Genomic DNA, 13,451 nt, shown 5'->3' with positions numbered 1-13,451 from the left:
TGTTTTTTTTTTTTTTTTTTTTAATCATGTTATTTTTAAAACGCTTGCCAGAAATTGTGGCTAAACATATTAGTCTAAGGGTCCTGGAATTTCAACTTACCTCCTTTTTAAAAAACTGGGAAACGCTTTACTGTAACTTCCCTGGTGAAGTTACAGTAAAGAATTCTATGGACAGAGGAGGCTGGCGGGCTACAGTCTCTGGTGTCACAGAGTCAGACACAACTGAGCGACTAACAGTTACTGTAACTAAGATTCATCAGTTGTTTGCTCCATAAAAATTTCATTTTACTGATAAAACGTATGGGAATTTGGGAATGACACAGGGCAATGACATTCATTCAGAGCAAAGATGTAATTATTGGTAAATCATGATGTGATATTCCCAACATGTTAAAATTAATGGATTCTTGGCACTCATTAGTACCAAAATTATGAATATTGCCCACAGTTTAAAGAATTTAAAAGACAAATTAAAACTGAGAACTATAAAATTAGAAGGAAAACTATTTTTTCAAAGAACTGCTAATTTTTCCTGCCTCTACACCCACTTCAAACAGTAGAATATTTTGACATCTCCCATGAATGCTTCTTAAATTAGAACACGGGATGTGTTAAACTGATGCGTGTTTTTATTACATATTTTTATTATGTTGTTTTAAAAATAAAATTAAGTCTTAAAAAGGACTTGGGAGTTCATTTTTTCTTTTTAATTTAAGGGCGAGAAACTAGAAGCTACTTTACATCAATTAAAAAGAAATGATTATACTCTGACTATTCTGTGCTTTATTGCACTTGAGGACTTTTTTCCCCAGCACAACAAAGAAAATGTCCAAAAGCATCTCTAAGCAAGAACTTTTGCAATGTTTTTTTTTTTTTTTTATTAGTTGGAGGCTAATTACTTCACAGAACTTTTGCAATGTTTTCATTTGGAAAAGTCTTCAAGTTTTGGTTGCTCTTAAAAATTAATAGCCTTCCAAGATTTAGCCCTTTACCCAGGAAAAAAATTTAATCACCTTTTTTCTTGATCCAAAAGAAGTGCTTTTCTCCTTGTTACTCTAAAATGAGGGGGCAGCAGACTTTGGAGGCTGCAAAGAAAGCCAGAGGACTCAGAGATGTGGTTTCAGTGACAATAATTCAGTAGAAGCCTTGCTACTGGGCTAAAGGAGAGAGAATTGATAAAGGCCAAGTAGGCCAAAAGCATGAGGAACACAAGAAAGAAAAAAATCAACCCCTAAAATATTAATGCTGACCTCATTTCAAGGCAGGTTGATAATAAAAAATGCTATTATAATACCCAGGGAAAACAGTATCAATTTTCAAGTGCCATGATGAAAACAGGGAATGCTTTTAAGGACCAGGGAGAAAAATATTAAATATTTAGGAACCAGATGACATTTCTGTGTGGACTGATTCTGCTTCATGAAATGTATACATTTAATTGCTTTTAAAGGTTGGTGTGATTTGAATCAATAAAGGTTTTTGTTCTAAGAGACCTCAGAGAATTGAAAAATGAATGTCAAGGCTTTGGCGGCTTCAGGCTCTTGGGGACGCGGGAGAGGTTACTCAGCAGAGGAATGAACAATCAGAGCCGGGATAACAGTGAGCAAGGAAGTGGCTTTATCATCACTAGATGCTGTCCCTTCTTAAGGGAGGGACCAGAGGGTATTTGTTGATTTGTTTGTTCATTTGTTCATTCATTCATTCATTTTATGGTTTGTTATGAAAACTTCAGGCACATACAAAAGTAGAAAGGATAATACAATGAACTTGCAACGACCGACTTCAACACTGACCAACTCTTGGCCAATCTTGTTTCATCTATAATCCTATACAGCCACCTCTCCAAACACACACTATCTGGCATTATTTTATATATATACACACACACACACATATATATATACACACGTGTGTATATATATATGTGTGTGTGTGTGTATATATATATATTATAAATATGTATAATGTCTATTTATTTGGCTGTACCGGGTCTTAGTTGTGACATGCAGGATCTGTGGGATCTAGCTCCCCGACCAGAGATCAAGTCTGGGGCTCCCTGCATTAAGAGCTTGGAGTCTTAGCACTGGACCACCAAGGAAGTTCCCTAGGCATTTTTTTTTAACTTCTTTTCAGTCACATTTTTGTCACTAACATTTTATGATAGAGCTTTGCATTTTATTTATTTATGTGCGCGTGCGTGCTCAGTCGTGTCCGACTCTTTGCAATCCCATCCCTAGGATTTTCCAGGTAAGAACACTGGAGTGGATTAGCACTTCCTTCTCCAGGGTATCTTTCCAACCCAGGGATTGAACCCATGTCAGTGACATCTCCTGCATTGGCAGGCGGATTCTTTACCACTAGTGCCACCATTTATTTTTATTAAATATTTATTTTCATTAATTTGGCTGCAACAGGTCTCAGTTGTGGCATGCAGGGTCTTCACTGTGGCCTGCGGGAACTTTAGTTGTGGCAAGCAAACTCTTAGAGCGTGTTGGATCCAGTTCCCTGACCAGGAATTGAACCCAGGCCCCCTGCATTGGGATTGCAGAGTCCTAGCCACTGGACTACCAAGGAAGTCCCAAGCTTTTTATTTTAAAGGAGTGGATACATTCAACAGCATTTTTATGGTTTATAAAAAAATTTTTATGGTTTAATTTTATAGCTAAAGAAATTAAAAGTTTAACTTTCATGTACCTTAAAGTGTTATTCACCTACCAGTGAATTCTCTGCCTTTAAGTGAAGCTAATGAGAAATGTATATAAAATTGGGCATTATTTTGAAGTGACTTCTAGATATCATATAATTTCATCTGTAAATATTTTGGCATAGGATGTATGAGGGTGTGCGGGTGTATGATTATTTTTATATATTGTCACAATGTCATTCTTTTCACTAAAACTATTCATACTCAGATTTCTTCAGTTGTCTCATCAGTGTTTGTATACCTGACCTGTTGGAGGCAGGGCCCAAACAATCTGCACATTGCATTTCATCAATATGTCTCTTTTTGCAAAATATATTTTCTTGGCCACACCACATGACCTGTGGGATCTTAGTTCCCCAAATTAGGATCAAAACGGCAGCTCTTACCTTGGAAGTACCCCTTCTACTTGACGACCAAGAAAGTCCCTTGTCAATATGTCAAGTATTTTAATGCATAGGTTCTTTTTCTTGCTTTCTTTTTTCTTGTAATTTTTTGCTATTGGAAAAAATCAGGTCATTTGCCTTGCACACTGTAGTTTCCCACATTCTAGGTTGTGTGACAACATCCTCCTGCTATAATATTAACATGCTCCTCTGACCCCAGTACTTCCCGTGGTTTGTAGTTAGATTTAAAGACTTGATCCATTCAGTTCAGCAGGTGGGAGAGGGGCAGAATACTTTATAAGTGGAAATTGTAAGCTTCCAACAAGAGGCAGCTCACATCTGGTTGTCTCTTTTTATGCAGTTTGTGACCACGGATGGTCCTTGTCTAAACTCTATTTCATCCGCAAGCACTTGGACACCAACTGGATGTTTTTAGATGTGGTAGTGAAGTCATGGCCATGTGTCAGAAAAAAACAGTTTTATCTTCTAGAGATGTATACTGAAATATTTACAGGTTTTTCTATCATGTAATCTTGTATATTCATTTACAGAAGCTGAAAAACTTCTGGAAAGAGAAATATCTAGCAGAAACTGTTCATATTGGAAGAGTAGATCAAAAGACTCATTCTTTCCCCCTTATTGACCAATTTTCAAAATAATACATTGATTCTATAGGACTCCTAGGATGGTGAGTTGGTTTTTCAAACAACTGCAATGTGGACTCATGGATTTTAATATCATTAATATGTGACATGGTCTCTTTTATCCAAAAATGTTAGGCCACCGCACCTAGACCTACATAGCTGTAAAAGCAACTTTCTTATGATAATTATTTTTCAAAAAAGCAACAGTAAAAAATAACGAGGTGACAGGAGATGGAATAAGAAGGGTTTTTTAATGTGGCCTAACGAACAAGTGCATTAGGGACATTAAGCAAGGAAGTTCCAAACAAGGAAACCTACTGCTCAATTCCCCAAGGATGGTTAGTGGTGGGGCTAAAGTCTGACCAGAAGGAGAAAATGTGAACTTTGACCTTGGCTAATCCGAGTTCCCACTGTTTGGGGCCATAGTGAGCCTTTTGATATGAATAGCCATTCTTTTTTCCCCTTTATACAAGGGGTTATGTGGGATAAGAGAACTAATCGCCCAGCCCCTGCAGTTCTCTATGAAAGTCAGGTAGGAAATGAGCTGTGTCCTCAGCCTAAACCCCACATCTCATAAACAGGAATGATAAGGTAACGGTCAATGTTCTTTGTTAATTCTTCCATCACCTGGTGACTCTACAGCTGATATAGCTCATCTGAAGGAATTCATTAACATCCTCTTATTCGCTGGGGAGCAGACACGCTCAGCTCCACCCAACCAGACAACAGTGGGAGGGGAGAGGTCCAGGATGGAAATCACTGCTGATGCCACCACATGGCAGCTCTCAAAACCCAGGGATTCTGAGACCTTAAGAAACCACCCCCAAGGGTGCTGCAGAAAGATGAGCAGACCCTTATTAAAGGGATAATTAGTTAACCTTGAAACCTTGCGGCAAATGGAATGCATTAATAATTCATAGGCAGACATGCCTCCCCCTCCCCTTCCTGGAAGACAGGCTTCCTGTGTCTTTCAGTTCTTAGGGGAGCTCAATCGAGCTGTTATTAGTTATTAGGGAGATGAGGGCAACAGCCCTGGGCTGGCGTGGGAAAGCTGCAGAAATCCTATGTGGCCCATTGGGACCAGCTGTTTGATCCCATGAGGCATGGGTGGCAAAGAAAGAAGTATATGGAAATCAGGCAAGAAACTAAAGAGATTCAAAATACCAAAGTGAATAAAATCTGAGAGAGAAAGAAAGGAACTGTGGATGTTCCAGGGGTGTTAGTCCCTTCCCTAAAGTAGGCAGGGACAGTGGAAGCAGATGAACTGAAGGAGATAAGGGCCAGAAAAAGCCATACCAGTAAATAATAGCAGCATCCATATTTTTACATAGACCTTCACCATTTTCAAAGGGCATTATCTCAATTGAGCCTAAAAGCATATTCTTAGGGTAGGTAGTCCTTTTTATAGCTATATTTGTTCAGGAAAATATTTGTCATACACAGGGGCCAGGTTTCAGGTGACCCAGCTATCAGACGGCCATGCCCCAGGGTTTATACGTTCCCTCCTAGTTCCTGGTCGTTCAGGAACTATCTGAGCTGGGCAAATAATTCAATAATGGTAGCTGAGGCTATTGCTAATTATGAAATAAAGTGATTCAAAATAACGTGCACACGCCCACGTTCATAACAGCATTATTCACAATAGCAAACAGGTGGAAACAACCCAAGTATCCTTTGGTAGATGAATGGATGAACAAAATGTAGCATGTAGATACAATGTAGCATGACTCCACCTTGAAAAGGAAGCTCATTCTGACACAAGCGACAACACGGATGAACCTAGAAGACAACATGCTCAGTGAAATAAGACAGCCACAAAAGGACAGACACTGTATGATTCCACTTATGTGAGCTATCCAAAGCATGGTCGATGGTTGAAAGGATGGCTGAGTCATTCAACATGCATTCACACTTGAAAAATTAGTTGGGTTGAATTCATGGGTGTCCCCATGAAAAAATGTGTTAAAGTACTAACTTCAGATATCTGTGAATGTGACCTCATTTGGAAATAGCATCTTACAGATGTCATCAAGGTAAGAACAGGTCATGCTGGAATAGCCTGGGCCCGAATTCAACATGACTAGTGTTCTTATAAGGAGAGGCAAGAGGCATAAAACTGTTATGGACTGAACTGTGTCCCCCCCACAAATTCATATGTTGAAAGTCCTAATCCCCAAAGTGATTGCTTATAGAGATAGGGTCCTTTAGGAGGCAATACAGTTAAGTGGGGGCTTACCAGGAGGCTGAGTGATAAAGAAGCCACCTGCCAATGCAGGAGATGCCAGAGACATGGGTTCAATCCCTTGGATCAGGAAGATCCCCTGGAGGAGGAAATGGCAACCCTCTCCAGTATTCTTGCCAGGAAAATTCCATGGACAGAGGAGCCTCATGGGCTACAGTCCATGGGGTCACAAAGAGTCAGACACGACTGAGTGAGCCCAAGGTTAAATGAGGTCGTAAGGGTGGGGCCCTAATCCAATAGGACTGGTGTCCTCAAAAGAGGGAGAGAAACACCAGAGTTCCCTTTCTCTCCAGATGCCTACAGATGAAAAGGCTAAATGAGGACACAGCAAGAGGGTGGCCACCTATAAGCCAGCAAGAGAGGACTCAGACGAAACCAACCTCAATGGCACCTAGATCTGGGACTTCCAGCTTCCAGAACTGTGAGGAAAAATTGCTAGGGACTTTCCTGGTGGTCCAGTGGTTAGGACTGTGAGCTTCTACTGCAGAGGGCATAGGTTCAGTCCCTGGTCAGGGAACGAAGATCCCACATGCACATGGTGCAGCAAAACATCAATTTCTGTTGGGTAAGTCACTCAGTCTGTGGTGTTTTGTCACGCCATCCTAGGAGACTGACGCAGGCAGACACACAGAACGCCACGTGAAGATGAGGAAGGGGGTGGGGTGATGCATTTGCGAGTCAAGGGACACCAAAGATTGCCAGCTAAGCAGCAGAAGCCAGGGGAGGAGCCTGGGACAAAGTCCCCTTAGGACCTCCAGAGGGAGTCCACCCTGTCAACACCTAGATTTTGGACTTCTGGCCTCCAGAACGATGAGGGAAGCTTTCTATTGTTTTAAACCATCTGATCTGTGGTACTTTGCTATGGCCGCCTCAGGAAACTACTACAGTGTGGACCTTGTTTCAGAAGAGAAACAGCTCAGAAAGAAGGCAGACTTATGAGCAGAAAAGACCTGGGGACAAATCTAGCTATGGCACTCACCGATGCTAGTGCCTGTGGCAAAAACCAGCCCTTCACACTTGTGGGGAGCAGAGCCAGAGGTTGAAGGGAGGTCCACAGCCCATGGGACTAAGTCCACCGGTCACGGCCAAGCTAACAAAGTGCCAGAGGCAACAGGTTCTGCTGCTCACCCTGCAAACATTCCTGCGTAAACACCTGAAGGCCAGATTCGAATCCAGAATTCTTGGGCTTTCCAGAATGTTCTGGAGGCTTGGAGGAGTTACCCTCTCACTGACAATGCCTCAGCCTGTTAAGAGTTAATCACAGGACTTCCCTGCTGGGCCAGTGGTAAAGCACCCACCTGCTAGTGCAGGGGACATGGGTTCGGTCCCTGATCCGGGAAGATCCCACAGGCCACGGAGCAGCTAAGCCCTTGGGCCACAACTGCCGAAGCCTGCACGCTGCAGCAAGAGAAGCCACCACAGTGAGAAGCCTGCACTCCGCGACTGGAGAGGAGCCCCTGCTGTCTGCAACTAGAGGAAGTCTGTATGCAGCAATGAAGACCCAGTGTAGCCAAAAAATCAGTCAATCAATTAAAAAAAAAGACTCCACCCTTCCAGGCATGGATTCAATCCCTGGCAGGAGAAGTTCTGCATGCTGTGGGGTGTGGCCAAGAAGAAATTAATGAACTTTTTAAAAGATTAATGTTTTCAAAGAGTTAATTACAGCTGACCCCTGAACATCCTGCAGCTGAAAATCTGTGTATAATTTAAAGTCAGTCCTCTGTATCCGAGATTCTACATTTGTGCTTTCAACCTATCTCAGATAACATAGTGCTATTTATTATTGGGGGAAAAAATCCATGTATAAGTGGATTTGTGCAGTTCAAACCTGTGTTGCTCAAGGGTCAAGAGTACTTCTCGCTGAAGAACCTGACCACGACTGGGTAACAGGCAGCAATATGACCCGTGGAGTCCAGACACGGTCTACTGTGCTCTTATCCCCTCCACACAAATAACCCTGCACAATTTTCCCTGAAGTGAGGCACAGAAAAAAAAAAAAACTCTTTCATTTTCAATTAACAAGGGATATGAAACCCTTTTTAATGGTTTAACTAGACCTCTGGGTCAGATTCTCCCTCTCAAAATAATTAGACTATGGTGATACGCTGAAATTAGCTTTCTTCAATAACATTTTCGTTTTGTAACAGTTTTAACAGAATTCAAATATTCATTACTACTGATTTCTATAACCTGAGCTCATTTACCCAATTAAAATGAAAATCTAAGTAGGTTAGTCAGGAGTTAGGGAAGCTTTTTGAGGCATCTGGTGTTTGGAGAAGCAGTTAGAAAATATTCATATTAGAATCATTTTTCTATTCAGCCTGGTATATGTAAGTTAAGTAGAGGTCAGGGAAGCCAGCCCGAATTTCCTTTACCTTGAATGAACACGGGGGCTTCGTCCTCTAGAACATGGATCCCCAACCTCTGGGCTGCAGACAGGTACCTCCTGTCAGATCAGTGGTGGCATCAGATTAGAAATAAAGTGCATGGGGTGGCAGGGCGGGGGGGGGGTGCTGAAGGGGATGGGGCTTCCCTGGTGGTCCAGTGGTGATGAATCTGCCTGCCAACGCAGGCGACACGGGTTCAATCCTGGTCTGGGAACTAAGATCCTACCTGCCGAGGGGCAACTTAGCCCATGTGCCACACCTACTGAAGCCTGCACACCTAGAGTGCACGCTCCACAAAAAGAGAAGTCACTGCAATGAGAAGCCTGCCCACCACCAACTAGAGAGTAGGTCCCACTCTCTGCAGCTAGAGAAAAACCGCGTGCAGCGACAAAGAGCCAGCACAGCCCCCAATTACGTAATTAAAAAAAAAGAAAGCGCACGATAAATGTAACAACCCTTGAATTATCCTGAAACCGTCCCCTACCCCAACTGGTGAAAAAATTGTCTTCCACGAAATGGGTCCCTGGTGCCAAAACGGCTGGAGACCCCTGCTCTAGAACAAGGATCTCCATGGGCTGGTACCCGTCTGTGGCCTTAGGAACCAGGCTTCACAGCAGGAGGTGAGTGGCAAGTGAGTGAGTGAAGCTTCATCTGTATTTACAGCCACTCCACATCGCTTGCATCCCTCTGGTCCATGGAAAAACCATTTTCCACAAAACCACTCCCTGGGGCCAAAAAGATTGGGGACCGGTACTGTAGATACTGTATAAAATCTGAAAGTGAAAGTGAAGTCGCTCAGTCATGTCCAACTCTTTGCAACCCCATGGACTGTACCTGCCAGGCTCCTCCATCCATGGGATTTTCCAGGCAAGATTACTGGAGGGGGTTGCCATTTCCTTCTCCAGGGGATCTTCCCAACCCAGGGATCGAACCCTGTATAAAATCTAATGATTTTGAAATATAAAATAATGAGAGAAAAAACTCCCCAAAGGAAAAATATTAGAAATGTGAAGATGTCACAGATGCTTAATATTACTTTTAGTATGATAAGCTTGAAAATTATTATGATCATTACCTAAACGAACTTAACATTTAGCTTGTAGGTTCTCATGAGTCATGTCCTAACCAGATGCTGCCGTTGCTTCAGTTCTGTCCATGAAACTTAATAGTAACTTAATGGTGGACAGCTGTCCTTTTCCAAAGAAATTAAGTCATTCAGAGTGGATAACTTAGTTAGCACTGTGCAACTTTTCCTTTTGTTTTGCCTTTCAGAATGTATCCTGGAAAGTGATAGCTTTATATACTGGAAAGAAGAAAGAGAAGTGCAATCCACTGATTATCAACCACTCATATTTTTAGAAAAGAAGTAACTTCTTGTAAAGGTTGAACAGGGACACTTATGATGTTGTTACAATACTGAAGGATGAAAGAGAATCCAAGTGACTATTCTCCAATGCATTTTTTGTTGTCGTTGTAATTTACAGAAACAGTCCTTTTGTGAGACAACATCGGAATGTTTCTAAAGGACAGACAAGGAGACATAATTGCTGTTTTGGAAAATAAGCTCAGTGAGAGACAGGGAGACATCTGGGAGGGACCTGACAGTCCACTGCACAGCATCTCAGTAATTTATCAGAATCCAGAATCTCAAATCTGATACTCCATCTTATATATTTTAAGGCACAATGTTGTTGCGTGCTAACCAAATTCAGAAGAGACCAGAATGTCAACTCACTAATTTCTGATGATACATGGACTGGTTTATTTGCATGGTTTTGCTCATGCCCCTGGGAAGGCATAGTGGTCCAACCTGCATTCTTATTCTCAGGCATCATGGATCTTGCGAAGCTACCTGAGTAACCAGGAGGGTTCTTGGGAAACATAGAGTAAGAACAAAGAACAGCAGATATTTTTGAGGGCAACTCTATTCACATTATGGTGACTCAGAGCAGATGTCTCCTGACCAGATTGCTACTATCCTCCAGAAGAAATATTTTATAGTTCAAAATTCCTTTTCATCTTGTATTATGTATGTGCGTTAATCACCTAGTCATGTCTGACTCTTTGTGACCCCATGAACTGTAGCCCAGCAGGCTCCTCTGTCCGTGGAATTCTCCAGACAAGAATACTGGAATGGGTTGCCATTCCCTTCTCCAGAGGATCTTCCCAACCCAGGAATTGAACCCAGGTCTCCTGCATTGCAGGTCAATTCTTTACCATCTGAGACAGCAGGGAAGTCTTCTTGTATTATGACCTACCACCACGATCTGAATGGATTCATATTTATTCGGGATCCCATGTACTTATATGAAGTCAAGGCTTTAGAGCTATATTACATAAAACAATACCATAGATATATATAAAGGTAGAGATGCATTGTTGGTTATATTTGACTCTTTTGAATTCATCCTGGGTGACTGCAGACAGTAAACAAACACAACCCTGAAATGCTGCAAACCCAGAACTTTTTACTGGTGGACAGTAATGGATCAGTTTATTCCAGAAGTGTAAAGTTTTCTGATTGACCAATTACAAGTTTAAAGGCCAGCCTTTTTGCAAAAAAGATGAAAATTGTTGGGGCAGAGGAAGCAATCAGAATTCTGAGAAGATCAAAGAAAAGTTTAGAGCAGAGAAGAGCAGACACCTATACTGGAAGCTTCAGTGGTGGGCACAAAAGCAATGATAACTGGAATAAGTCACAGATGGGAGAGAGGATCAACAGAGTGATTAAGAGGGAAGATCCTTGATGTCTGGGGATGAGTGACTCACCATATACCTCCTGAACCTTAAATCACAAGCACTTTTAGGACACATTACAGAAGGAAACCCTGTTGCTTTACTCGTCTTCCCTTTAGATGCTGTTTCTCTTTCTGTGTTTAAGTATACTTTGTTGTTGTTGTTCAGTCGCTCAGTCGTGTCCGACTATTTGTGACCCCATGGACTGCAGCACGCCAGGCTTCCCTGTCTTTCACCGTCTCCCAGAGCTTGCTCAAACTCATGTCCACTGAGTCAGTGATGCCATCCAACCATCTCATCTGTCGTCCCCTTCTCCTCCTGCCTTCCATCTTTCCCAGCACCAGGGTCTTTTCTAATGAGTCAGCTCTTTGAATCAGATGGCCAAAATATTGGAGCTTCGGCTTCAGCATCAGTCCTTCCAATGAATATTCAGGACTCATTTCCTTTAGGATTGACTGGTTTGTTCGCCCTGTAGTCCAAGGAACTCTCAAGAGTCTTCCCCAACACCACAATTCAAAAGCATCAATTCTTCAGTGCTCAGCCTCCTTTCTGGTCCAGCTTTGATATCCATGCATGACCACTTACTGGAAAAACCACAGTTTTGATAGACAGATCTTTGTTGGCAAAGTAATGTCTCTGTTTTTTAGCATGCTGTCTAGGTTTGTCATAGCTTTTCTTCCAAGGAGCAAGCATCTTTTCATTGCATGGCTGCAGTCACCATCTGCAGTGATTTTGGAGCCCAAGAAAATAAAGTCTGCCACTGTTTCCATTGTTTCCCCATCTATTTGCCATGGAATGATGGGACTGGATGCCATGATCCTAGTTTTCTGAATGTTGAGTTTTAAGCCAGCTTTTTCACTCTCCTCTTTCACCTTCATCAAGAGGCTCTTTAGTTCCTCTTCACTTTAGTAACTTTGAATAGTCTTTAAAAATGGGGTCTACATACAGTACCTTACATACTTCAAAAAGGTATTAGGATTTCCCTGGCAGTCCAGTGGTTAAGACTTTGAGTTACCAATGCAGCAGGGGTGGGTTCAATTCCTGGTTGGGGAACTAAGATCCCACATGCTGTGGGGTATGGCAAAAAACAAAAAAAAGGCATGGAGTCATGAAAAACTGTGGCAGTTCCTGAAATGTTAAATGTATAATTACCATATAATCCATCCACTTCTGAGGATATACCCAAAGAACTGAAACCAGGGTCATGAACAGATATTCATACACCCATGTTCACAGCCTCATTATTCATAATAGTCAAAATTGGGAAGCAACCCATGTTCACTGATGAATCAGTGGATAAATGAAATTTGATATACACATAATGATGGAATATTTTCAACCTTAAAAAGGAAAGAAATCTTCAACACATGCTTCAACATGGATAAACCTTGCAGATATTATGCTCAGTGAAGTAAACCAGGCACAAAAAGACTATATGATTCTACCCATCTGGAGTAGTCAAATTCATAGAGACAGAAAGAATGGAGGTTGCCAGGAGCTGGGGGAAGAAGGAATGGGAGTGAGTGTTCAGTGTGCAGGAAATTACAGTTTGGAAAGATGAACAAAGCTCTGGAGATGGATGCTGATGAAATTTTCATGGCAATATGAATACACTTAATGCCACTGAACTGTGCACCGAAAGTTAGTTAAAATGGTAAATTCTGTTATGTATATTTTACCACAATAAAAAAGGATGCTTATTGCTTTTGAACTGTGATGTTGGAAAAGACTCTTGAGAGTCCCTTGGACTGCAAGGAGATCCAACCAGTCCACCCCAAAGGAAATCAGTCCTGAATATTCATTGGAAGGACTAATGTTGAAGCTGAAACTCCAATACTTTGGCCACCTGATACGAAGAGCTGACGTATTTGAAAAGACCCTGATGCCAGGAAAGATTGAAGGCGGGAGGAGAAGGGGACGAAAGAGGATGAGATGGTTGGATGGCATCACCGACTCAATGGACATGAGTTTGAGTAAACTCCGGGAGCTGATGACAGACAGGGAGGCCTGGAGTGCTGCAGTCCATGGGGTTGCAAAGAGTCGGACACAACTGAGCGACTGAACTGAACTGATTGCTTATTTTAAAAACAGTGATGGAGTGAAAAATATTTTTCCTCTTATTTCATGTTCACCCAGTTCCAAAGTTGCAGGTATTGGGTTGGCTAAAAAGTTAGTTCAGATTTTTCTGTAAGGTGTTATGGGAAAACATTTACAATAGCCAAGACTTGGAAGCAATTTAAATGTCCACTGACAGGTGAATGGATAAAGAAGATATGATCCATTTATACAATGGAATATTATCTGGCCATAAAAAAGAATGAAATAATACCATTTGCAGCAACATGGATGGACCTA

At 41.8% G+C, this 13,451-nt stretch overlaps 1 non-coding gene across 1 annotated transcript; it reads right to left on the bottom strand.

Moving 5' to 3' along the window:
- Positions 1–2,501: 2,501 nt before the first annotated feature.
- Positions 2,502–2,574, bottom strand: TRNAG-CCC. Its single transcript has one exon. It is a non-coding gene; the product is annotated as a tRNA-Gly (tRNA).
- Between the last annotated feature and the right edge of the window lie 10,877 nt (positions 2,575–13,451).

The sequence above is a fragment of the Cervus elaphus genome, chromosome 30, assembly GCF_910594005.1.
Source record: "Cervus elaphus chromosome 30, mCerEla1.1, whole genome shotgun sequence".
NCBI lineage: Eukaryota > Metazoa > Chordata > Mammalia > Artiodactyla > Cervidae > Cervus > Cervus elaphus.
This window is presented reverse-complemented; position numbering and strand designations above follow the sequence as displayed.